Source organism: Ictidomys tridecemlineatus, chromosome 8 (assembly GCF_052094955.1).
Source record: "Ictidomys tridecemlineatus isolate mIctTri1 chromosome 8, mIctTri1.hap1, whole genome shotgun sequence".
NCBI classification, from domain to species: domain Eukaryota; kingdom Metazoa; phylum Chordata; class Mammalia; order Rodentia; family Sciuridae; genus Ictidomys; species Ictidomys tridecemlineatus.
Window position 1 is genome coordinate 10,853,791 of NC_135484.1, and position 25,138 is coordinate 10,878,928.

Consider the following 25,138-nt stretch of genomic DNA (forward strand, 5'->3'; position numbering starts at 1 on the left):
GCCATCATAAAATCAGCATGAACACTGCCAAAGAGGCCTGAGCAGACCCTCAAGTAAGTAATTAATTCTGGCTGCTTTCCGCTCTCTGGCTTTCATCATCCTTAATGTCATCTAATTGTAAAATTATTCTTCCAACCTTCCTGGCATAAAGGAAGAAAATGCCCAGATCTAGCCTGCTTCTCTTGAGGGCATGGGTGCCTCCTGCATCTTGGTGGAAGTACCCACTAAGCTACTAATTAAGGATGTGCGAAGACTTGAAAACTTTTGATCAACTTTCATAAAGCAGCTTACAAAATAGTCGGAGCAGGGCATTTCCTGTGGGCCGGAAGCTGCTCCTCCGAGGGAGGCGTGGGGCTGTCTTCATAGCTTCTCTGGCCTTCAGACCCTCACAGTGATTTTCGGGAACCCAAGATGTGGGAGTATCTAAGACAAGAATGTGCAAAGCAGGAGGAAATGCCCGGCCTGCCCTCCAGTGACTGCCGTGTTGTGACTGAGACTAAGGATGATCTGGGGGACTCTCCCATCACTACATACCAAGACTCCCCTTGCCAAAGGTTTTAGTTGATGGAAAAGCAACCAGATGAGTCAAGTCCTCACCTTCCAAGGACATTCCTGTATCCTGTATGTCGTTCTGCTTTAAACATGGCAGCCCTTCTGCAGTCCGATGGTTCCCATGGGCTCTTCCCATGACCTTGACAGGGGGACCAAGCTGTCTTCCATTGTGATTACCTGCAGAGGCCTTGGGCTTTAGGGTCTCCAGGTAACCTTAGCAACAGAAAGGCTATTAAAATAATGACTATTTTCTTTAGTTAAAAAAAAAATAGAAGGGACAGATTTGGACGGCATCCTGGTCCTGGGGGAAATATTTCATGTGTCTCTGGGGTGAGATATAAAACTGAGGGCTTGACCCCTTTGGGCCATTAAAGACCTTTGAGTCCTCTCCTGTCTCTTTGTTTCCTACAAGAGTAGTGGTAGTATTAATTCTGTGGCTGGTTAAATTCTGACTGGGATAATTATACTGTCACCCTATGTTCCCCTGGAGATTCAGTTAGAAAAGTTACTCTTTGATCATGCTCTTAAATCCTACTGTGCTGGGCTTTGTAACGTGGCAGGTGAAGAATGGCTACTGGATCCCACTGCCTCCCTCCACTGGGTGAGTGATGCTAATTCTATGTATATATTCTGTCGAGCGCTTGGGGATCTTTCTGGGTGAAGTTGCTGCACTGAATATAAGCTATTATTAGTTGAGTCTCAAAAAAAAAAAAAAAGAATTTGTTGTTGTTCTAGGCTATATGTCTTTGATGAATTTAGTTAAATTTCCCAACAAACAATTGTCAAAATAATGAAGAAGCTGGTTAAAGTCTTGGGAGTTTGTGTAGTGTGTGTATGTGTGTGTGAGTGTGTGTGTGTGTGTGTGTGTGTGTGTGTGTGCGCGCGCGCGCGCGCGTTCGTACATGTGCATGCGCATGTTGGGATACACACACGGGGCTGAGAATAAATCCTTTATACATGCAACCCTTTTCATCATAGATATTCCAGCAACCTCTCTGGTCACTGTTAGGTTTGGATTAAGAGTTTCATGCTGACCTGACCAGGGAAATGTTGGTGTTAGTGGTGGTACATGAGCTTGGCACCTTTCAGAAGGTTGTTTTTTAGAGCAAGAAAAAAAAAATACAACTGAAGATGCTTTAATATTATGGGGAGGGAATCGTGGAGATGGATTATTATAGAATTCAGTGAAACTTCCCAAATGCTCCATTATTAAACTCTGAAAAGGAACAACCTACTCTACAGAGAGTATACAAAGCTTAAGGGACTCATGTGTATTGATTGCATAAATTAAATGAATGGCTTGAATTGGACCCATATACATAACTTCTCACTTAGAGCAAAAGACACACCCATGTGTATAATTTTAGGAGCAAACCTCAACATATAAATGTTTGTAATTTTCAGTCTATTCTTTTAAGTCTTTTCTTTCCTCATATTTACTTCCGTATCTACGTTCAGAGTAATATGTTGGCAGTTTTTATAATCCTGTGTGGAAAGAAATCTAAGTGTTCAAGAAGGGATTTGTTTTTATCACTCAGAATATACAGCAAATAATGAAGACCCCTACTTGTGGTCATGGAAGTATGCTGATTAAGAGATCCAGTGACAAAATATTACTTTTATATAATTTCATATTTGTGAGAGTATGTATTTGTGAATGCAGAATGGTACAAGACATAATTCTTGTCCCAAATTCAACTGCGATTATCTTTGGTTGGTTTGGCCATTTTTATCTTTTTTTTTTAGTTTTGCTGTTCATTGTAAGTTACATTTTATAATTAACATCAAAAACTTTGTAATATCCATTAAAAACAAGACTATACAAATATAATCCCAATTATAAGGTACTCTATCACAAAGAATAATTCACTTTAGAGGGCTGAGTGAGCAACATTTTGTCAAAACCGGTGTGAAAAATTGGTTTATTCTGAATACTACTTTGGGGAAAACATGCTGAAATATTGCTCTGAGGTGATACTCGATTTCAATTCTGAGGTTGGCAGCAAAACCCTCCAATCTGATGATACCTTTAATGACCAGAAGACAAATGCCCTGAGACCGTGGCTGCAGGTGACCATGGCTGCTCTTCAGGTTCAGGACACCTGGAAAGGGCTGGGGAGGACTAAGGCAGAGACCTCAGAAACCTTTGGTTCTGAGGTCTTATGCTGCTGGCAGAAAGTAATAAATGAAATATCAAAGGAATGATCAAATGTTAATCAAATGGATGTTACTACATAGAATCTTATCTATACTTTACTGTGAGAGACCAAAAAATATTTTCAGATGATGCTTTTTAAAATATTCCCTTCCTTGAAGTCTGCAAATGATTCCAACAGTTGGAGTTCAATGAGTGCTTATTATTGCCAAACATTCTCCCAGGACCTTCACATGTACTGACTCATTTAGAGCCACAATGAGCAGAGAAGGGAGATGATGTTGTTATTCCCCAGATAGGAGGACTGGGGCACATGAAAGTCAACATATTTCCCCAAAGTTAGATGCATCACATAAATACAAGAGTCAGCCCTGATGCCTTTCCCTTCTTAACCCTGATCCCCTGAACTGCACTGGATTCCAGAAATTGTAGAGAAGTGCCTTTGACAGTCGTCCTGAGATTCTTTGGTACCTTTGTGTGTGCGTCGAGTACTAGGATGGCAGCTGCGGAACCGTGAAGGCTTATCTTGGTAAACATCCAAAGCAGCAGAGGTGCTTCTTGCCTCATGTCAAGGTCACATCCTGATAAACCCTTCGTAAATTGAAAATACTAAGTTGGAAATGCGTTTAATACACCTTGCCTCCAAACATCATGTTTAACTGAGCCCACCTTTAAAATGCTTAGGAAACTAAGTTTTTGCCTAAAGTTGGGCAAAATTATCTAACACAAGCCTATTTGATAATCGAGTGTCGAATATCTCCTAAATTTGAATACTGAACTGACTGTGAAAACCAGGACTGGGTCATTGTGTAGGTGTGCTTCTGCATTATCAATAAGTTGAAAAGTCATTAGGTGGGACCATCATAAATTAGGGACCATTGACACTGGCTCTGTTACTCTAGATAGGTGTCCATCTGGAGACCAGGCACATTGTGGCTACTGGTTGTAGAAACCTATCTCTATCTTCCCAGTTTCTCTCTGCAAAAATTGAAATGGGTATATGTACCTGAATAGGCTTCCAATCTGTTTTCCACACATATAGCATGGTTCCTACCAACACCATGACCAATTTTTCCAAATAACAAAAACTGAATGCATAATCTAATAAATTACCTTTTCAGATTTTTAAAGTTATATATACATACATGTCTACATATGTGACTATAAATCTCTTAATTTTACATCATATAGAATGTTATAGAAGGACATTACATTGAATTATTTGTAATATTTGAATGAATCATATTTATTAAAAATAATAATATGGCATAACGTTTACAGTTGCCCTGGATAATCCACCAGACCTTGAATGGGTATTCTTCATTATGTAACAGGACTGGGGTACGTTAGTAGCTGGCATCCGCCTTCCTCTTGGCATCTTTCTGGGGAAACTTTGAGCATGGATTGTCCCTGAGGAGGTGAGAAAACACCCCGAGACATCAGGGAAGTGGCTCCTGCAGGAAATAGATTGGTGTCACCTCCCAGAAGAAAGGGGGAAGACGATGACTCGTCCTGAGCATGAGGGAAGAAGACAGAGAACTAAGGAACCCTGAGAACAGTCCTTCCCGTCTTGCCCTGGTGCTCTTCACAAAGGCATCTTCGTATTGGGCTTTGTGTGAGTGGAGGGACTTGAAAACTACCCAGGGGCTGGATGAAACCCTGGTGTCAATCAGGGCAGAGCAGAACACAGAAGCAGCAGAAGCCCAGGGGGCAGGATTCATAGAGGGCCTACCTTCCTGTCTCCTTGCTTGGTGGATTCTGGGAAATACGAGGGAGGCCTCAGGCAGTGGAGTCCGTGCTGAGTGGGAAGCCTAGAGGCCAGATGGCCTGGATCAGAGGGTAGGGAGGCCCTGGAGACACTGGAATCGCATCCCTGAGCTCACTTTGTTTAGGGGTTGGCAATGTTTAAGATAAAAGTAGGAGGAAAAAGGACTCCTTGTCTCGTGGCCTGGGGTCTGAGTTGGTGTGATTTTATGACTTCTGTGTAAAACAAAACATAGCACGCTCGACTCATGAGCAGAATATTGGTCTCATTTGGAATAACTTTTTAGGTGACTGGAAATTTGTTTTTTAAAATATGGCAATATGGCTTCCTTATGATATAACCCTAATATAGAGTCAGTTTCTAAACTAAACATTGTTTCATAATGATCAACCTGGATTTTAGCTGTAAATGGCAACATAATATAGAACATATAATATAAATGGCACAAGTAATTTATAAAATCCATCCATCTTGCAGAGCCCTTGACTTTCTCTTTTAAAAAAAAAAACCCTCTTTCTCACTCTCTCTTCTCCTCCCCACAACTCCCCCTTGAACTATAGCTGTCTAGAATAATAAGTGGTTTCTTGGGACAGGGGTTATAACCAGCATGGAAGCTTATCCTCCAGCTCCCAGATGCCTGGCTGGGCATGTGACCTTGGGACACCAGTTCTAGGTGGGCAGCTCCATCCGCCTCAGTGTTCACAGAGCCACATGGATAGTAATAACTTGTATACTAGAGGCTGCTGGGGTCAGAGAATCTTAAAAAAAGTCAGAGAAGCAGCATTTCTACTTCATTACATCCCATTCATTCCAGTTCCTTGTAATTTGTTACCATCCCCCAAAACTCCACTAGCAAATCCAAAGAGTATCATTGACCTCCTGATTACCAATCTCAATGGCAAATCTTCATCTTTATTTTACTTGACTTCAAATATAACAATACTGATTTTTCGGTTTCTTGATCATATTCAGAGTTCCCAAATGAGACTATTTCATTTGGTTTTATGTTCCTAATTATTCACACTAACCTATTTGGATGGTTATTTTGCTTTTGTTTTACTAACCTAATGTATTACCCTGCCTTTATCTGTCATTCCCAAAACATCACCTCTATTTTTGAAATGCCCTAGACTGATATGTACAATTTTTCTATCCCTGTTTATCCTTAATTTGTCTCGTACTCCCTCACCCCTCACCAAGTTTTATTTATTTGACCCTGGCAATGGTTCTAGTCCATATTATTCTGTGTTTGAATATGCTTCCTCTTTACCTTTTTCCTGGAATATAATAACAGTTATTTAATAATATCCTTCTTGACCCTTTCATAAGGTCCTCCATAGTGTGGTAAGGTATCTTGTAGGCTTCACGTCAGCAGCTCAATATGTCATGTCCCCCCGGTATTCATGCCTTGAATCTTCATGACTGACATTGACTCTGGGATTGACCAGGCCTATATCAGCAATCACGGAGCAGCTGGAGATTAAGTGCTAGCACATCTGGGTTTCTCTTCTAGAAACTTCCCTTTTGGAATCCTGCCACCATACTGTAAAGAGGACGGCCTAGAGTTCACAGTTGGAGGAAGAGGGGTCACGTGGGGAACAGACCCTGGGGCCAACAGTCAGCACGCAGGCCCCAGGCTCGCGTGAGGCCTCTTGGATTTCCAGCCCCTCCTGGCTTCCCAGTTGGATGCAGCTGCATGAGAGACCCCAGCCGAACCCCCCCGGGAGAACTTGTCTGTTGACCATGAAATCATTACAGATTAGACATTGCTGTTATTTTTAGCTCCTGAATTTTGAAGTGTTCTGTTATGCAGGAATAGAAAGCAGAAAGGTTGTGTGTAAGCTTAAAATCCTTTGTTGGTCTCTAATTTCCCCAGAATGAAGTTAAAATCCCTCTCCACATCCAGCCACCCTTTCAACACCAGGACGTCCCTGCCCTGCGGCCTCATCTCCCATCTTTCTCTCCTCACACCCCGTACTACACCAGTGACCAATCGGTCGTGGCAGCTTCACAGGGCAACTCTGTGTGGTCAACACCTCTCCTCCAAAACACGACCCAACTCCCACCTCCAGAGTGGCTTCTTCCCGGGGAAGCCAGTCTCTGACCTTGGTGCTCCCGCAGCGCCTCCTTCATGGGTCTTTCTTGCATTGGACACGATTGTTTATATTTGCTTTGATCCTCTCTCTGTGCATATCTGCATTTCTCCAACTCAATTTAGAGATTGAGGGATCTCTACTGGCTTCCTGTGCCTTAGTTTTGCTCTTGCACTCTGGATACTGCAGCCACCTTGAGTCCTACCTCCCCGCGCCCTCCCAACCTGGGTCACTCCTTCTGTCTCCCTTCCTCCCACAATCTTATTTCCTGGACCTCTCAGATGTCACTTCTTCAGGAGAGACTTTTTGATGCCGCCAGACTATGGCACTCACTTCTTCTAGAACTTCTTTTTATAGCAATTCCACTTAGCCCAGAAGCTATCTTTTACCTCCCTTGCCCTAAGTGCTGCTTTATTTGTACCTTGTAATAGAACCAAAATTCTCAGGATCGGAGAGTGATCCTGCCTTACCTTTGTATCTAGAACAAAGCCTGGCACGGAGTGTGTATTCAATAGACGTCTACTGCAATAAAGGAACAGATGAGTGGCTGGATGAATAGATGGCTATTCTTTGTATACTGTAGCCACACGTCCTGGCTTCTTACAAACAGTTATGTTTTCAAATGTTCCATGCCAATTCTTCACATGTACAACTTGCTCAGTGTTAGCTGGGAAGAATAAGATCCATGTACCTATAAGCATAAAGTATAGTGGGACTATCGCCTGCCTTTATTTGGTCTATTCACTTAATGTAGCCTAAACTTGCATTAACTTTTATTAACACCATATCATATTGTTAGCTTATAATGAAATTGTGGTCAAATAAAATCCCCAGGTCTCTTTCACATGAACAATTGTCAAAATGTATAAACAAACTGGTTGAATTAATAGCTGGCAACAGCTAATAGGGAAACCCTAGTGCTTAAAATGCAATTCTTTCCAGGCCAAATGTTCGCCCATCTTAACAGTAATTGCACAATGCATTTGCAGCTAAGGTCTCATTAAAACTTCATGCTCACCTGTGCTCCAGCAGCACAGAGGATGCATATGGGTTAGGGCAATGGCCAGGTGATTGCCTCCTGGGCTTGCCCAATTGTGAATTTCAGTTAGAGCCACATAAGTCTGTGCCTTTGTGCCATGATTTATTATAGGGAGTTTGTATCCCAGGGGACTCCAAGCAATTCAGAAGCAGCAGGAAGAGACAGGGAGGCAGGTGAGCAAAGAATTGAGTGACTGTGAGAGGTTTTGTGACACCTTGTTAATTATTAACTCTGGCAGTAGGTAGTCAAGTTAACCGGAAGGGGAGGGTGGACCTAATTAAGAATCCAAACAGCATTTCTAAAGAGCAAATACAGCCCCCAAACAGGCAGTTCTCCTGGGGTTGACCACAAATAAGTCGTGCACCTTGCATCCAGCTGCCTCCATCACAGGAGACATAATAGGTTTGATGGCCAATTTTTAGCCCAAGGTAAGATGAATGGTACACAGAAGGGAAGGAAAACATAATTATTCAGACTACATGAAAGTAGTTGTTTAAATTACTCTTTTGTTCAGTGTAAGTCCTTGAGGGAGCACCATGGACATGAGTGTTTTTGTCAGGACTCAAATACAAAGCAACTCTGTTCTTCACTACAATTCTGTGGAAATTATCAGAGGGCCTGGAGGGGTCAAGGAGAACAGAAAGCAAAAGGTTTGGTGGATAAACAGCCCTGGGAGGAGAAAGGGGAGCCCAGGTCCCCTCTGAGAATGCACAGACCTGAGGCTGGGTCTCTGGGGCTTTCCTGTGCGGGGAGGGGCTCATCCTCCTGGGGACCCCTCTTCCTTCAGGAGCCACCTGACCTCACTTCCTCCTGGATCTGCAGATGTGGGATAAGGGATGGTGTCTACTTTGTAGAGTGCTGAGGATTAAATGAAGAAACAGAAAAAAATTTTTCCAGAAAAACCACGTCTCCATAGCAGGAGCTGGATCAACAGCAGGTACCCTGTGTGCTCCTGCCAGGAAGCTGGTGAGATGGGCCTAGAGGAGGGATTTCCAGAGCAAGAGTCTCAGGAAGATGGCCAGAGCCCACTCGGTTGAGCAGTTGGAGGAACGTAGCTTGTCTACCCGACTGGCCACTCACTGCCCTGCCTTTCACTGGGCAGCCACGGGAGTCCCCTTTACAACTACAGCAAGCCCTTCCCAGGCATTCCCCTGCCTCCCAAAAATCACTCAAGAGGCTTGGAGACTTTTCTTTTACCTTGTCTGTGAGAATGAAGTGTACCCACTGTAGGAAACTCAGAGAGTAAAGAAAAGCCAAATGATGGAATAATTCAACTGCTCTGAAGCAACCCTCCTTACAAGGCTGAGGTTTGGCTCCACTTCTTTCCAGATTTTTTTTTTCTTTACATATTTATCTCTGCCTGTTTGAAAGTTACACACTCTGATTTCCTCTTCAAATCTTTAACTTAACCAAAATTTACAGACTCTTTAATCATTCATATTACAAACAAAAGGAAATCTTTAGTGACTCCCAAGTGGGATGATAAATTTGGCATCTTTTACTTCTTGCTATTTCTTTCTTTCTTTCTTTCTTTCTTTCTTTCTTTCTTTCTTTCTTTCTTTCTTTCTTTCTTTCTTTCTTGTCTTTTGAATCTTAAACACTAGAGTTAGTTACTGATAGGTTTTCATTAGATATTATCTCTTTAAGATTTGTTATTTTGATATTTGCCTGCCATAAAATGCAAGGAAATTCTCAAAGAAAAGGAGACAGGGCTGAAGCACCCTCCACTGAGACAGGCTTAGAATCCACAAAGAGACATTATTCACAACCCAAACAAAACAACTCCAAAAAGTTTCCAGGAGAAATTGGAGACAGTACTGGTAACTGGAAGCCCTTATGCTTCTCTTAAAAGCAGTAGCGTGGTGCAAATTTGAAGTGAAACTTGAAATTGTGTTCATGGTTCCTTTTCATCCAGCATCACCAGTAGTTACTGTGCAGCTGCTGCCTAGTGGGGCTGGGCTCTACGTCTTCAAAACAAATCTCCAGGGTGCTTTATAGTTTGCAGTGTACATTTACTTAATGCTTTGCATCTGCTCTCCATACTATCCTCTGAAAACTAGAAATCACTGTGTTCAGTTTTACATACCCAGACACTGAGACCCAGAATAGCTCCAACTATTTTCCCAGCTAGTTACATGGCACAACCCCAGTTCCTTGCCTGAGTCTTCTCCAAACCTGAATGCTCCCAGGGCAAAACAGCTCCTCTTGTCAGAAAGACCTGGAAGGCCAGTGAATTCCAGCTTGGGGCAGAGGTATGAATTGACCAGTGTCTCAGTCTTTAATTGAACAAAGCACAGTGCTTCATACACATGAGGGTTTCTAAATCCCAGGTTTCCTTATTCGCAAGGGAGTCTGTGAGTGTATATAATTGTCATCTGGAGAACACATTTATATACTTCTCCCACTAGTGATTTTTTTTAAACCAAGTTGAACACATCTAAACCTCAATTCAGTCTCCTTGCAGAAAAAATACATTTATTTAAATTGTTCAGCCTGAAGAATAAAAAATGGAATTTAAAAAAGTTATAGACAGCAGCCCCAGAAAGTGTATTGACCTCAAAGTTTGAGGGGCAGAGGGGTTTAAAAACTGTCTCAGCTTTATCTGCTTCTCTCTCCATGATCATTTTCCTTCCATGCTGCAGGTGCCATCTCTTTCTGTCATTAAAATGGCTGACACCCCAATTCTCCAAGATCTAGCTGAGTCAGACCCTGAGAACTCTGCTCATACAGTGACAATATTGTCCTTCTCTTTCTAAGCACTTAAGAGTCTTGATCTAAGTCTCTTCTAAAGGATAAATAACTCCAGAAATTTCTCGTTCCCAACAAACTATCTTTTGTTAAAGAATTAGGATAAAAAGGAATGCAGTATTTCCTCAGTGGGAAGGAAACAGGGAATGATATTCCAGTCCAAAGCAAGAAATTCAAAGAGGTTGATTCAGAGGTGTCTGTAATCATCTTCGGTTTTGGAACAAGTGATCTACCTTAATTTAGGGTGGAAGACCAAGTTCAGTCTTCCTCCTCTATTAATTGATTTCCACATCTATTTCCAATGGATCCTGTCAGTGTGGCTCTATCCTGAGGAACAGGAAGTAGGAGTTTAGTTCTCCGTGCCTTTGCCAAGTGTGTTTTGATCTTTGGATATTACAGGTGATGAAAGTCACCTAGCATCATTACTTTTTCAGTGGGAGGTAAAATTTAACCTGTAATGGCAAGAGTTTACTGAAACTGTAGAATTTGTTAGGTTAGGAAATGGTTGCTGCAGAGAATAGCTACATTTGAAAGGAACCATTGTAAAATACTGTACTTACGGTTCAATTTGGGAAAGAAAATAGCAAGCCTTTCAAACAAACCACTGTGCATATTTACTCTTACCTACATAACCCGTCACTGAAGCTTATTGATTTACATGGAAGTAAAATTATTTATAACTTTATTTATGTCATTAATAGGAATCACATTAGCTGGCCACCACCTTCTAGTTTTCACTCTTGTGAGGTATACATTTGGAGATACTGTAAATATGCTGAAATTCTTTTCTTACCTTGATTTCTCCTTAGATATTAAGGGATGTCAACCCTGGAGAGGCCCCTACTACAGGTCAGGCAATGAGCTAAGTGCTCATGATGAGTTATTTCACAACCTTCTCTAACCCAACTGCTGTACTCTTCATTTTGCAGATGGAAAGCTTCAGATGAGTTAATCAATAACTAATGAGTTAAATAATACAAACCAACTAAGAAATGTCAGAACTGGCATCTCAATCCAGTTTTTGTCATTTTTTAAAAAAATCAACATTGTTCCGAATTCCCCAAGAATTATCTCTGGGGAACCCTAGGGAGCCCAGGGTTGCAGTGAGGACTCCGTTAAGTCTCCGAGCCCCTTGTGGAAGTTCATATGCCTCCATTGATCAGTGCTGACAAACTCACGCTCCTGGAGCCCTGGGGAGAAATCAGGGGCACGCCAGCATGCACTTAATATAAGCATGGCATTTCCATAGCTGCTGATTGCATTTCCATTTCCTCACCTGTCACTCCAACCTCTGCCCAATCAGGTAATATAGCAAACATCCAAGAGGAGAAGGCATGGAGAAAAGATCCGCCCAATTTGTGTCTTTTAAAAGAATAAATTTGTGTCATTTGCAGAAAGAAAACGAAGGGTAAGGATTGTCAATTCTGTCATTTTTTTCTCACTTTGAACTCTGAGGGTGCTACGGAGCAAAGGACACATTTGTCTGTGTTAGTGAAGTAGAGGGGCTGGAAGAAGTCTCTGCTTTTGAGAAGTCCTCGGATGACAGGAGCCGGTCCCCTGCTGCACTCCATGGAACCTTGCTTCTCTGTTAAGGGGCCAGGCCGGGGCGCTCATGTGTTATGAGCGTGCACGCAGCATTGCCATCTGTCTGGGTTGGAATCCTATCTTAGTCTCTTTGGGCAAGTTATGGATCTATGGATACTCTCAGTTTTCTCATCTACCTCACAGAGGGGGATTCAAAATACAGCGGGCCCTGCACTAAGACTACAGTTGGAAAAATGCCAGTCACCCCAAGGGTAGCCGGGTCCTTTCCTGCCAACGTGTGCTATGACGGTCGGTGGCTTTGATGTCCTTGATCTCGCTGTGCCCTCATTTTCTAATGATTGGGATCAGGCTCTTTAGTATTTTTTCCTTGTTAATTGAATGACTAGTTCTGGATAATGGATAATTCTCCGTTTTCTATTTTTAGAAAGTGTATAAATATCTAAATTAGATTTAGGCAAAGTGAGCTGCGCTATTTGATATGCCGAGAACATAATTAGGTTGCTCCGTTTACCTACACAGTCGCAAGCAAACTTTAACTCATTAATCTGTAAAGGACTTTGATGAACCTTTGAACTAGATAAAAATATGCCAGTCATGGCTAAGTTCTACTCTATTCTTTGAGAACTTTCAAAGGACAGAAAGTGACTAATATATTTGGTTTTATAACATCATCTGCCAGCTCTGATCATGCCACTTTGAGATCTTCAGAGGATTCTCACTCATTTGGGGTGAGCTAAAAGCACTGTGCCAGGGCTTGGAACACCTGTGCTCTCGTTTCTGTTCTTACCTTTACCTTCCGGGATCTCGGGCAGGTGTGCACAGGCTTCTAGGCCTCAGTTTCCACCTGTGTGAAATAAAGTACCAAGCCTCAAGCCAGAGAAAGGTTCAAACGCCATCATGTCGGTGGAGATACAGTGGCGAGTCCAAGTGTCGATCTGATGTCAGGCGTGGCCACGTGCCGGGGAGCACCAGGGCCTGACTTCCGGGCCCTGGCTTCTCTCCTCTGCCTTCTAAGGGCCTCCTGATTTCTGCATCAGGAAAGTTCTCTGGATTTTTCACCCTTTGTCTCTTGTGCTCCTGGTTCCGAGAACTAGACCTATCATTGTGCCTCCCGTGTGGCTCTGGTTAGCCTCCTGTGAGGTCAGTGCCATCCCAAAGGCCACTCTTCTTCATTTTCATCTTGACCCGACTCAGCTAATCATGCAAAGGTGCCTGAGTCCGGAGCTCTACCACCCTGCCTGGGCCTGGCTCTTCAGGCGGGACGAGAGCGCTGAGAGGGGCTGTCTCCATTCCCTCACCTGCTCGCTGCTCAAGGCCTCAGCTCACTGCCCAGAACCTGCCAAGTCTCTGTGAAACTCCCCTCTGCCCCCTCCAGTTAGCCAGCCCTCTGTGACCTATGCGGAATTGTCCTCTCTCCAACTCATTCTGGATTCCCCTGCTAAATATTTCCTCAGGCATGATCCTTCCTATGTAACTTTCTTCCCTTGCAGAAATGTTTTTTTAAAAACAGTAACATAAATGGTAAGTCCTCAAAAGAGAAACTCAATAAATGGCCAATACCTATCTGAAATATAATATCAACTTTAACAGAAGGCAAAGAAACATAACTTACAGTGAGACCCATTTTTCATCTTTCCTATTGATGAAGTTTTCTTTATTTTAAAATACCCAATATAATGGAGTTTAAGGATGAACAAACATATCTTGTGAATAGTGGTTTAAGTGTAAAATGGCCCAATCTTTAAAAATCCTCCTAAATCACATGTGCATAATTTCAAACAATTACATTTTAGAAATAAATAGTAATTTCTTGTTGCAATATTATTTTGTTCCTAATAGATACAACTTGATAACAATTTGTGACAACCAAAAATTGGGAGCTGGGAATGCGACTCAGTAGTAGAGCCCATAGTAAGCATGTATGAGGCTTTGGGTTCAATCCCCAGCACTAAAACAAGACAGACAAAAAAATCAGTGTCCATTCAGACAATGAAATGCCACATGAACAAGCACTAAGAGGATGGTAATACACATTTAAGTGAAAAGCATCAATTTATAAATAGGTATGAAAAAAATAATAATTGTAAAAATTTTACCCCAAAATAATTTACTGAGTCCCTACTATGTACTAAGGTGTACTGGGGATATGAGGATGTATAGAAAGTTTGGAAGAATGCACACTACATAGTAATAATAGTGAAGGCTTCTAGATGGTAAAATGCTTTTCAGAATTTCATATTTTAAATGTCTTTAGAATGCACATGAGGTCTTCTAAATTTCAATTCAGTTAAATTCCTTTGCCAACCCTATTTCCCATATCTGTCCACTGAACAATATATATATACATATATATATATATATATTATACGTAATTACACATAATGCTATATTTATTATATATAATATGTTATCTATGTATATATGCATATATGTGTATATATTACATATTATATATGTGTAATATATTATGTATATATATTTAAATCAGATGTTTGCATTTTTAAATATTTCACATATATCATGGAATGTTCCTGTTCCATATTCTATTGACCAAATCCCACCCAGCCTCCTTTATAGGGGCCTTCCAGAAGGTTATCTTCCCTGTGTGTGAACCCTCATACTCTCCATCTCTACCTTTCTGGAAACATTCAGACCTCTCTTCTTGGAGTGAGTAGATGATGATCTTTGAGGGCCAGGCCATATTGCAGTCATTGCTGTATTCCTTTCACATGACAGCACTTTCTGTAGTCTGTGGAATATATAAGGCCCAAAGTACTCACAGAAGGAATCGACACATGTGTACGTTCCTCTCTAAGCTATACATTCCTTGAGGGCAGAGAATCTCCTCCTTCTATTTTAGTGTTCGCCAAGAGCTGCTGTTTTTCTGAACGTGAAAACAGGCACGGAGAGCCTGGAAGGATCACCACCTAGGTCCTCCACTTCCATGTGTGCCCATTCGCAGAGTGAGGAGCAGGTGTTATGGTTTGGATGTGAGGTGGCCCCAAGCTCCTGTGTCACTGCAGGGATATCTGGAGGTGACATGATTGGATCACGAGAGCTGTGACCTCGTCAGTCCATCCCAGTTTGAGTGGACTAACTGGGTGGTGACTGTAGGAAGGTGGGGTGTGGCTAGAGGAGCAGGGTCACTGGAAGTGTGCCCTGGACAGTGTTCAACCTCCCTGCCAACCTCTCATCCTTCCCTGCTTCCTGGTTGCGTGAGCAGAGCAGCTTCCCTCTGCCAGGCCCTTCCACCATGACGTTTTGCCCCACTTTGGGCCCAGAGCAAAGGAAGCTGCTGGCCATGCAACAATATCTCTGAAACGATGAGCCAAAATAAAATTTCCCTCCTCTCAGGCGTTCTTACCAGGTATTTTGGTCACCGTGAAGCAAAACTCGTTAACACCACAGGCTCAGGGTTGAGGTGTCCTGGAACTTCTTACCTCTCTTTTCCTAAGCATCCTTACTGAACAAAGTGTTCCCCTCACCCATTCTCATTCTTTGGAGCACTACCTTATGATGTAAAAGGCTCCTGGGTACAAAGAAAAAGATTCTGAATTTCTTTCACATGGAATCACATCACTTTTCTCAACTCCTTCACTTAAGAGGCAGCCATGAGGGCAGGGGCTTCTTTCCATCTGCCCATCCACACAGCAGTTTCGTGGCCTGGCTCTGAGCTCGATTTATCTATCATTTTGTCTTTCTGTCTTACAATTAGAATACAACTGGGGCATGGTTGTCATGGAATGCATATTAATGTATTTTGTTGAACCAAAACATAAAATTGCACATTCTCAGTTAGAAGAGGAGATTGACTTGACCTGTAGCTTCAACAAGAGAGGACTCATTTGTCATTTAGCTTACGTAGTTGATAGTTCTCATAAATTCAGTGAGCTGAATCTGAATCTCCAAATGCTGACAACAATGTGTTTAAAATATGTGATAAGGTAAAAAAAATTATATTGTGTTAGCAAGGGACTTTTGAGATGAAACATTACTTTTTAAAAAAAAAATCTTTCTTAGCATATTGCATATAAAATATTAGCATATTTAGCACAAGATGCCTCCAAGTGAAATAACAACTGGTAGAAGTGATTGTTATTTGATAGGCTTGAAACTGAGAAAGACATGTGTAGTGTCTGGATTAAATTTTAAAATATTCCTTAACAATCCTTTTGCAAGTCATTTTATTTTTAAGAAATATTTTTCTTTCCACAAAATTGAAGGCAATTCTAGACAAGTTTTCAGTAATCATAAAAATATATGGTCATTCTGGCATTAGGCAAATAACTTGGAGGAAGGTAAGTGACCTCATTGTTATTTAGTTAGTCAAAAATTATATTTTGCCATTGCATCTACAAAAAAAAATAAAGATGGGTTTAATGCTAGACAATATCAAATTTCAGCAATAATGAAGGCATTTGTAAAATTTAATTTTTATTTTAAATTACCAGAGTTTGTAATAAAATAATGCTAATGATACGTCAATGCAGAAAAATAATTTAGTAATTAACTCCTGGTGCCCAGGTGACATAATAAATACACACATGAATTTTAAGGTACATTCCTATTTTAGGTACAGAGATGAATGATTAAGTATAATGGAAACAGAAGTTCAAGAAGAAAAATGAACAATGTCAAATTACTTACTGTGGAACAGCTTGTTAATATTTTTAAATTGATCATGGTGGATAGCAAATTGCTCTGGTATTTATACTCAATTTGATACATTTCAAAGACTGATATAATAGTTTTCTTTTTAAATGTCAAGAGTTATAATCTACCAGAAATTAAATCTTTTGCAATAATTTGAATTTGTGATTAAAACTTTAGAAGTCGACCTGAAACATGCATGAGGGTGTTCTGTAGTTTTCAAAATTCCTTGGGATTCATGAGCAGAGGTAGGTGATGCTCAGTGCTAGAGAGGGATGGATTCTCAAGCGATCATTCCCAGAAGGTATAAACCAGTCATGCTGTTTTTTCAAAACCTTGTGCAGAAGAAGCCGAGGTCTTGGCTAATTTCCTCCTGATGAAGAACCTGGTCCACTAGCCATGGGAAGAGAGCCAAGACTGACACTGCTCTTGTCACCTCCTGCATGGCTCAGGAGTATGTCTGGGTTCACCTAAAAGTATAAATATAAATTCCCTTGAAAATGTATTGTTCTCTGAGCAAATTTAATCCTTGTATCGGAAGCCTCTTTAAAATGTGTTCAAACCTAGGCTCTAGAACAAAGGCCAGGGAGAGCTGTGGCCAGGAGAGAGCCTTGCCAGTCAGGGTGGGCCAGAGAGTCCTTGCTCTGCCCTCCACAGTCGGCAGGATCTGAATTCACTCTTCCTAGAGGAGGACACATCTCCTTCACAGCCAGAAGGTGCTCTGATCATGGCATCCATAAATAAGTATATGCAGTAACAAATTCTGCTGACCCAAGCTCATCATGAATAGCAGGGGGGAGGATAAGGTCAAGTTCACATTAAATTTGTTCTAGCATTTCTAGGAAACTGGGATGAATATTTAAGTAACATTTTCCCAGGATTCAATCTCATCTGATCCCACACCCTTGGCTCTGCCGGAGTCACTCTGCTCCAGACACAGGCTCCTTCTGCAATTCCTCAAACACTCCCAGCTCCACTCATTGGGCTCACTCCTTCCTTGCATTCCAGCCTCTGCTGGAGTTGCCTTCTCCAAGGGGGCTGGCTCCCCTACTGCCTGCCTGAAATAGCACGCTGCCCACCATTCTATCGTAGAACTCAGCTACTGAGTACGGAGGGCTTTGGAGCCTTCAGCTAGAACCCTCACAGGCAAAAGGGGCTTGTGAACATATGATTTATAGCATTTGTCACCAGTGAGTGGCCTTTGCCTTCCATAGAATTTCCTTGAAGACTCAGGTTTGTTTATACACTGAAACAGTGCTCAGCACACGGTGGGTCTCTAATAGTTAGTGAAACATAATAAGATTGGCTTTTACATACTCATTGCTCCATGTCATTAAATATTCTTTGACAAAATAAATTTTAAAGATTTTTAATACATATTGCCAAAGCACTTCCCAGAAAGTTTATCTTTTCATGTTTATAACATCAATCAAATATTAAAATACATTATTATCACTAATTTGATAGTTCCAATGTGCTTTTCTCTAATTACTAGGAAGAAGGTGTATGTTTTCTACATTTATTTGTTATCTACATCTCTCCTGTGATTATCTTTCTATAACTTTTACCCATTTTTTAGCCAATATATGCTTTATATGCTTTGAAAGGAGAAGGTAATAATAATAATTCAGGCTGTAATCTCTATACCTTAGATGTTATTTTAGTTTATGAAAAAGTAAGTTATATAGGTACTAATTACTATGAGAAAGCTTATAAATTGATTTAATTAGAAAATAAAGAAAAATATTCAAAAGCTTTAAAAAGAGCAGGATTGGAAAAACTTCTGATAAAGTCCTCAAGCAGCAACATTTAGTTCCTGAGATGTACATCTTTAAAAATATGTCCATTGTTTCCTAAATGCCGCTGCTACATGTGCATAGTGGTTGGAAAAGAAGCAGAGACTTAAAAAGAGGAATACTCCCACTCCCACTGATCATAAAAAAGGAATAGAACAGAAAGGAGCCACCTATCACCTTTCTCATTCCTCCTGAAAATAATGGAATGGGTTAAAATTAACTATGCCAAATTGTCACTATGATAATTGAATTGCAATTAAGGTGATTATCCTGTGTGCTATTTGGCAAGGGAACTCAGAAATAACTGAGTCCTGCCTTTCCTTAGATACCTCTTGGAAGTGAGCTCCCAAGGGCAAAGCAGTCACAAGAGAAAGCCAGGCATGTCCCACACCTTTACTGCTGGGCTCCGCTCTCCATCTCTAACACAGATGACCAGACAGCTACTCACGGAGCACTCATGGAGTCAACGAGTTGGCTGTTCTTGGAGGCATTCTTTCTGGCAGAGCCACGGGGTTATTTATTCCCTAGATCCAAACTTGGATGTCTAATTTTACCTTTCAGGTAGAAGGGAAGGCTGAATTAAAGCAGACCTCCTAAGATGGGAGGGAATAGAACTGGAAGAGAAAGGGGGGAGAGAGGGAGGGAGAAAGAGGGGAGGGGAGCGGGGGAGAGGGAAGGGGCCTCCCCCCGTGCTAGGTCTCTTGCTCCAAGCTTCCTCATGCCCAGCCCCCCACACCCCATCTGCTGCTGCTGCTTGAGGCAGGGCAAGTCCCAAGTGGGAGGCAGAGCTAAAGATACCAAGAGATGACCAGATTTCTCCAAGGGGAATTGGCTGTGGCCCTCATTGACATTCTTCCCTCCATGGAAGAAGAAGCACACCAGAGAGGAAAAATCCACTTGGAGCTTCAACTTTTATCTACTTGAAAGTTGTGCTAACACAAGGTCCTAAGGTTTGAACAATCGAGATCACAAGTCTTTCTCTTGGGGGTAGGGAGTTTAATCATCTTGCTTCATCTTTGAGGAGAATGGAGTGCGGGTGTGGAGAAAGGGGCTGAAATATTTAGTGAGTGTCTCCTGGAGGTCCCATGCTGCCATGTTGGTCAGAGGTTAGGATGGCTCAGGAGGAACCGGCCGATGTGTAGGACGCATTGCCCTCTTTTTAAATGAGGTGAGAACACTTACAGAAAAATCAGGTCTAAAGCTCAGAAAGATACTCTTTGCTGCAAAGGGTAACACTTGAAATAGGGCCACCTGGGGATTGATTAGCCTGAAATTTTCCAGAACTTCAAAGGAAACTGAAAGTTAAGCAAGAAAGCCTCAATTCTCTGTAGAGTTAAGAAATTTAGGGAAATAAGATCTATACATCAGAGAGAAGCGATATTTTACATCCAGATTTTTATTCATTTGTTTTCCTTGATTGAAAAGGATATTTAACCTCAAACTGAAGTGGGAAATTTTAAACCAGGAATTTGAAACTAGAATGAACATTTAATCGTACTCCCAATTCTCCTACATTACAGAGGAGGAGGCCCATGTGGGCTTCCTAAACTAGAATAGCATCCAGGTTTACCACCTCAGATGTAGTCTTGTTTCACTCTTCCAGCAGGGGATTTATATGACTGCATCTTATCAGAGAGCAAATTTGTTTAAAACTGAAAGATTGGCTAAATAAATAAATAAATAAATAAATAAATAAATAAATAAATAAACAAATAAATAAAGAAAAGAAAAGAAAAAGAAAAAGAAAGGAAGGAAGGAAGGAAAGAAAAAGGAACAGAATGTATATGGATTTTTCAGAATTTCCATATCTATGAATTAATGATGAATTGCACTATTAGAGTAACCAACATCACACTTAACAATCTGCAAGTAGGGAAAGGGTGTGAGAAGCCCTTGCCTAGCATGCACAGGCCCTGAGCTTGAGCCCCAGCTCTGTACAAATAAATTTGTAAACAAATCAAACAACAACAACAATAATAGAAATTTTAAAATAAAAAAAACAAAATGAAACAAAAACCCCTAAACAAAAAGCAATCTAAAAACAAATAATCTCTGACATACTAGAGAGAGAACTGTGTTTTCTTGTTTGTTTTTGTTCAGGTTTATTGGTGCTGCTACTAATCGAAGAGTACATACAGCATAAATATATAAGGCCATACAATGTAATATGATTGCACTTTCTATTTGTTAGGCAACACCAGAAGCATTTAACGCATGTTATTTATTGTATGCTACCCTTGCAGTAACAGTAAGCTAACTGTGGTTGCCATCCTCATTTTACAGATAAAGACACTAAACGACAAAGAGGTTGAGTCACTTGCACAAGGTCACACACAGGGAAACCAGGATAAGCTACAGGAATAGCGTTGACAGTAAATACTAGTAGAACCTGAGTTGGGGGCAACTGTCACGCCCTGGAGTGGGATCTTACTCTAAATGTACCACATCCACCCATGAAGCATTGTCTGGGACATTATTTGGTCCCTGGTCCATGAAGAGAAAAACCTTACTAGACATTTACCCTGGAGAAGCCTTACTTGTCCTGTGATAAATTTTGTCTGAGATTGTCCTTCTTTTCATGTTGGAGGCCAGGGATCTCAGGATGGACTTTGAAAATGACCTCTCGTAATTGGGGAGGACCACTGTGGCAGAGGCATCTGCTCTCATTGCTCCGGTTTGGGCTTTTACATTTATTTACTTTCCTCTTGGATACCGTTCTCCTCCCTCATGCCTTCTCATCCTCCTTGTTACCAGGTAGGGGATACATTCTGGTCTGGGATACATTCTGCTGAGGCTGGTCTGGAACATGCAATCCTCCTCCCTCAGCCTCCCGAGTTGCTGGGATTATGGGCATGCACCAGTATGTTCTTATTGTGATCCACCTCTTACAGTTTGCACCTGGAATGTCCCCCAAGGGTTCATGTGTTGAGGGATTAGTCCCCAGCTGATGGTGTATTTGGGAGGTGGTGGAAGCTTTGGGAAGTTGGAGGAGATGTGTCACTGGAATGTGTCCTTGAAGGGTATGTTTTATCCTTTCTCTCTTCTCTACCCCCCCTCTTTCTCTCTCTCTCTCTCTCTCTCTCTCTCTCTCTCTCTCTCTCTCGTTCTACTTCCAGGCTGCCATGGGGTGAGCAGCTCTGCTCCACCACGTGCCCCTTTCGTGATGTGCTGCCTTAACATAGACCCAGAAACAATGGACCAGGTGGCCACCGACTGAAACCTCAGACATCATGAACCAAAATAAATCTTTTCCCCTTTAAGTCATTTATCTCAGATATTTTGTCACAGGGATTGAAAGCTGACTAATGTACTTCCTTAAATCCTTTGTAGAATCATGATACATAAAAGTAAACTAATTTCTAGGATCACTTTTATTCAACAACAGTAAACCCCTAGAGCTTTTATTAAATGTGTAATTACACAACATAATATAAACAGAACCACATAAGTATGAACATCAGTGTTACAAAGACCTTAGAAATAATTCCATAGATGATAAAGTCAATGCTTAAAGAGGCTCAGTGATCTGCCCCATGTCACTCAGCTAATTAGTGGCAAAGAGAAGAAATGTAAGAGTAATACTAAGAAATAGAACTCTTTTAAAAAATATATAAAGTATCTGAACAATTAAAAACACCAAAAAGTAAAATTTGATTGTAGACTAACAAGAAAGCCATACGAGTGGTTTACAGTTATAGATCCAGGTGATCTGATCTGTAACTGCAGGATGTGTGGGGAACTAATGGGAGACAGAGGGCAGAGACTCACCTTCGTGAGGGATGGAGATAGCTTTGCAGGATGTGACAATGGAATTGAGCCTCCAAGAGAAATGGGAATACCAAGTAGAGTGGTTGGGTGAATGAAGAAAGGGAAATGGGATCAGAACATAGTGGAACCTTTTCCTGAAGTTTGTGAAGGTTCTGGTGAATCTTCAGTAGGAAAGCCTGTTTTCATGCTTTGGGATTATCTCTACAGAATGGGCAACTGATTAACTGTGTTCATCCATCTTCTGTTACTGTAGTAGGTCACCCAAGGCTGGGTAACTTATTGTTTAAAAGAAGTTTGTTGAAATCACAATTTTAAATGAGGAAATTCCAAAGAGCGTGGCAGTGGCTCTGGTGAGGGCCTTGTTAGCTGTCACATCAAGGTGGATGACATTATGACAGGAGTGTGAGAAGAGAGATCACAAAGTGAAAGAGGAAGCCAGAGAGAAGGGAGGGGCCAGGGTCCACTGTTATAAAGGGTCCTTCTTTATGACAATGCACCCCCGAGAGAACTTTCTGAGGTCCCATCAGAAATGCTCAGTCCCTTTCAAGGACATCACCCCTGGTGACCTCCCTCTAGTCTCCACCTCCCATGAACCCAGAGAGGACCAACCACTCCCAGACCCTAAGAACTGCTATGATAATAGTTCAGGTGACAAGTAAGAAGAATCTGAACCACACGGTGACACTGAGGACAGGGAGGAAGGAACACTGCTTTAAAATAAGTAAATCAGCACTGAAATCTGCAGGCCATGGGCATCAGATCCAGTCGGTAGGGAGGAATGAAGGTCATTCCTCTGGGAGAAAGACCAAGAAGGACTCTGAAGACAATAGCTTGGGTGACTGTGTACAGGGAGACACCATTTGACAAGAGAGAAGGAAGCAGAAGGGTGGGTTTGGAAGGTGAGTCTGCCCTTGGACGTGACAATCAACTCTCACATGAGTGATCAGTATTAACCTAGCGGTTTCATGAGCTGTTCTTAGACCACCTGGTGGAGTCCATTTGCTTTGGTGTCTGTGGCCCCGGATGGTAATAGAGCAAGCTTAAGGGCAAAGGGAGAACCGGAAGTGTCTCTCTGGGATTTCTCTCCATGATTTTTAAAGTCGTGTGTATTATATTGCAGGAAAAAAAAAATCCTCTGGGATTGTGATGTAGAGTTTCCATCCTGACAGTGGCAGGTGAAGTCAGAGACCGTGCAGGGAAAGTGCACATAGCGAGAGAAATCTGAGATATTAACTTTCCACATGTAAATGTTGGGTGGGGAAAAAGAGGGATCCCAACTCAATTGAGAAGTACTCGTAAGAGGGGCAGGAAGGAAACCAGAGCACCTCCTGTCAGACAGCCAAGAAGAACACTGTCCAGTGCACACTGGGAAGACTGAGAAAAGAAAAGTCATGATCTCCAACAAAGGAGAGAAAAATATTGTTTTTAAAAAATGGAATAGAAACCTGCCTTCAATTGTGGTAATTAGGAACCCATTGATAATCTTATCAAGGATACATTTTCCTAAGGCTCTCCCAATATATGAAGACCAAACTAGATACACACTAGATACACAACAACCACTTACTGAAACAATGACAGGATTTTCACTGCAGATTGCAAAAAGAAATTCAGTTGTTTATATGAATTCTATCAACTCTCACATGATCAGTATTAACCTAGCAGTTTCATATTTTATATCAAGCCAAATTATTAAAGCCTAAAAGTGGGTGACTTTTAAGAAGGGTTAAGAAATTTTTTTTTTAAATTCTCAGTCCTTTTATCATACACAAATTTAATCAATGAAATAAAGACTCAGACTGGGGAGGAAAGCACAACTTTTGGAGAAATCATATTTTGAATCACAGTGTGACTCTGGGCATGTAAGAGATGCTCAATAAATGGTATAGCTATCATATCATTTGTCACATTTCTGGAATAAAAATATTCTCAGTTCAAAGGCAAATTGTAGAACTGAATAATTCCTGCACAGTATGTGCACATGGAACTATGGGGGGAGGATTAATCTCAAAGAATTAATATTTTTTTTCTGTTGAAAATATGTTCAAAGTAACAGTGGTGTGGATAGAAATAAAGTTGAATTATTGCCACGATAGTTTTCTATTTCCTTGAAATCCTGCTATTCTGGAGAGATTGTCAAAATTATCCTCTCAGGCATTTCATCTTGTGATAAATATCACATTCCCCAACCTCAGTACATACTTAACTACCCTTGGAAGGGGGAGGATAGAATGAGGGAAGGGAACAGAGGGAGCTGGGGACTGCTGCCCCTCCTTCTGTCGGCAAGCACTACAGGTATTTTTTAGGGGCCTGTGTTGGTCTATTGCTTGCTACAGCAATATGAAAAAAAAGATGTAATTATATTCCACAAATAATTGATATAAACATATAAAGAGTGAATCACAATCCCACCTTGTTTTTTTTCTCTCTCTTTCAAGTCTCTTTTTACAGTAGCTGCATGTTGGTTCTAGGCTGAGTGCCAGTTGTATCAATTAAACAGTAACTAATTCAAGTACATTTGCAATCTGTGTTTGAAATGCCAGCCCATACAGTGGTTACCAATTAAGCATGAGGCAGATTAATGGGCGCATTGTTCTCCTGGGCTAACTCCACCACATTGTCATTAAGCCTGTGAGCCCCAGTGAGCCAGAGACTTCCATTTAAAGGAAAAGGAAAACACACGCTTGCAAAAAAAAAAAAAAAAAAAAAAAAAAAAAGTTGGGTGTTTTACATCACACAGAATTATTTAACAGGAGAGGTGGTGGGTAACCTTTTGAAAGAAGAAGAAATTACGGCCGTTTACTGTTTTGCTCCATCCCCTTATTTTGTGTATATTTGATCAATGGAGAAATATAAAGGTGCAAAATGGGGAGAAAATAATGGGAACAGATCAGACAGACAAATGGCTCCTGTAAGTTCATAGTTCTTAAAACAGATGTTCTTTTCAGCTGGCTATAGTATATCATTATCTCCAGGAGCCCTGAAGATCAGGTACAAAGATTCACCGGGGACAGTGGAATGCGGTGT

The 25,138-nt window shown here is 41.3% G+C and overlaps 3 long non-coding RNA genes across 3 annotated transcripts in view; 2 read left to right on the forward strand and 1 right to left on the reverse strand.

The window, feature by feature from the left end:
* The first annotated feature begins 1,041 nt into the window (after window positions 1–1,041).
* The window catches only part of LOC144365842 (uncharacterized), a 143,498-nt gene continuing 119,401 nt past the window's right edge, over window positions 1,042–25,138 (forward strand). Inside the window, exon 1 of the long non-coding RNA XR_013424575.1 lies at window positions 1,042–1,153. This is a non-coding gene — a long non-coding RNA (uncharacterized LOC144365842). The remainder of the gene's footprint in view (window positions 1,154–25,138) is intronic.
* LOC144365840 (uncharacterized) lies at window positions 3,978–11,280 on the reverse strand. Its single transcript, XR_013424573.1, has 3 exons — window positions 11,146–11,280; window positions 7,036–7,256; window positions 3,978–4,161 (listed from the first exon to the last, which is right to left on the reverse strand). It is a non-coding gene; the product is annotated as an uncharacterized LOC144365840 (long non-coding RNA).
* LOC144365841 (uncharacterized) lies at window positions 7,914–21,603 on the forward strand. Its single transcript, XR_013424574.1, has 2 exons — window positions 7,914–8,032; window positions 21,460–21,603. It is a non-coding gene; the product is annotated as an uncharacterized LOC144365841 (long non-coding RNA).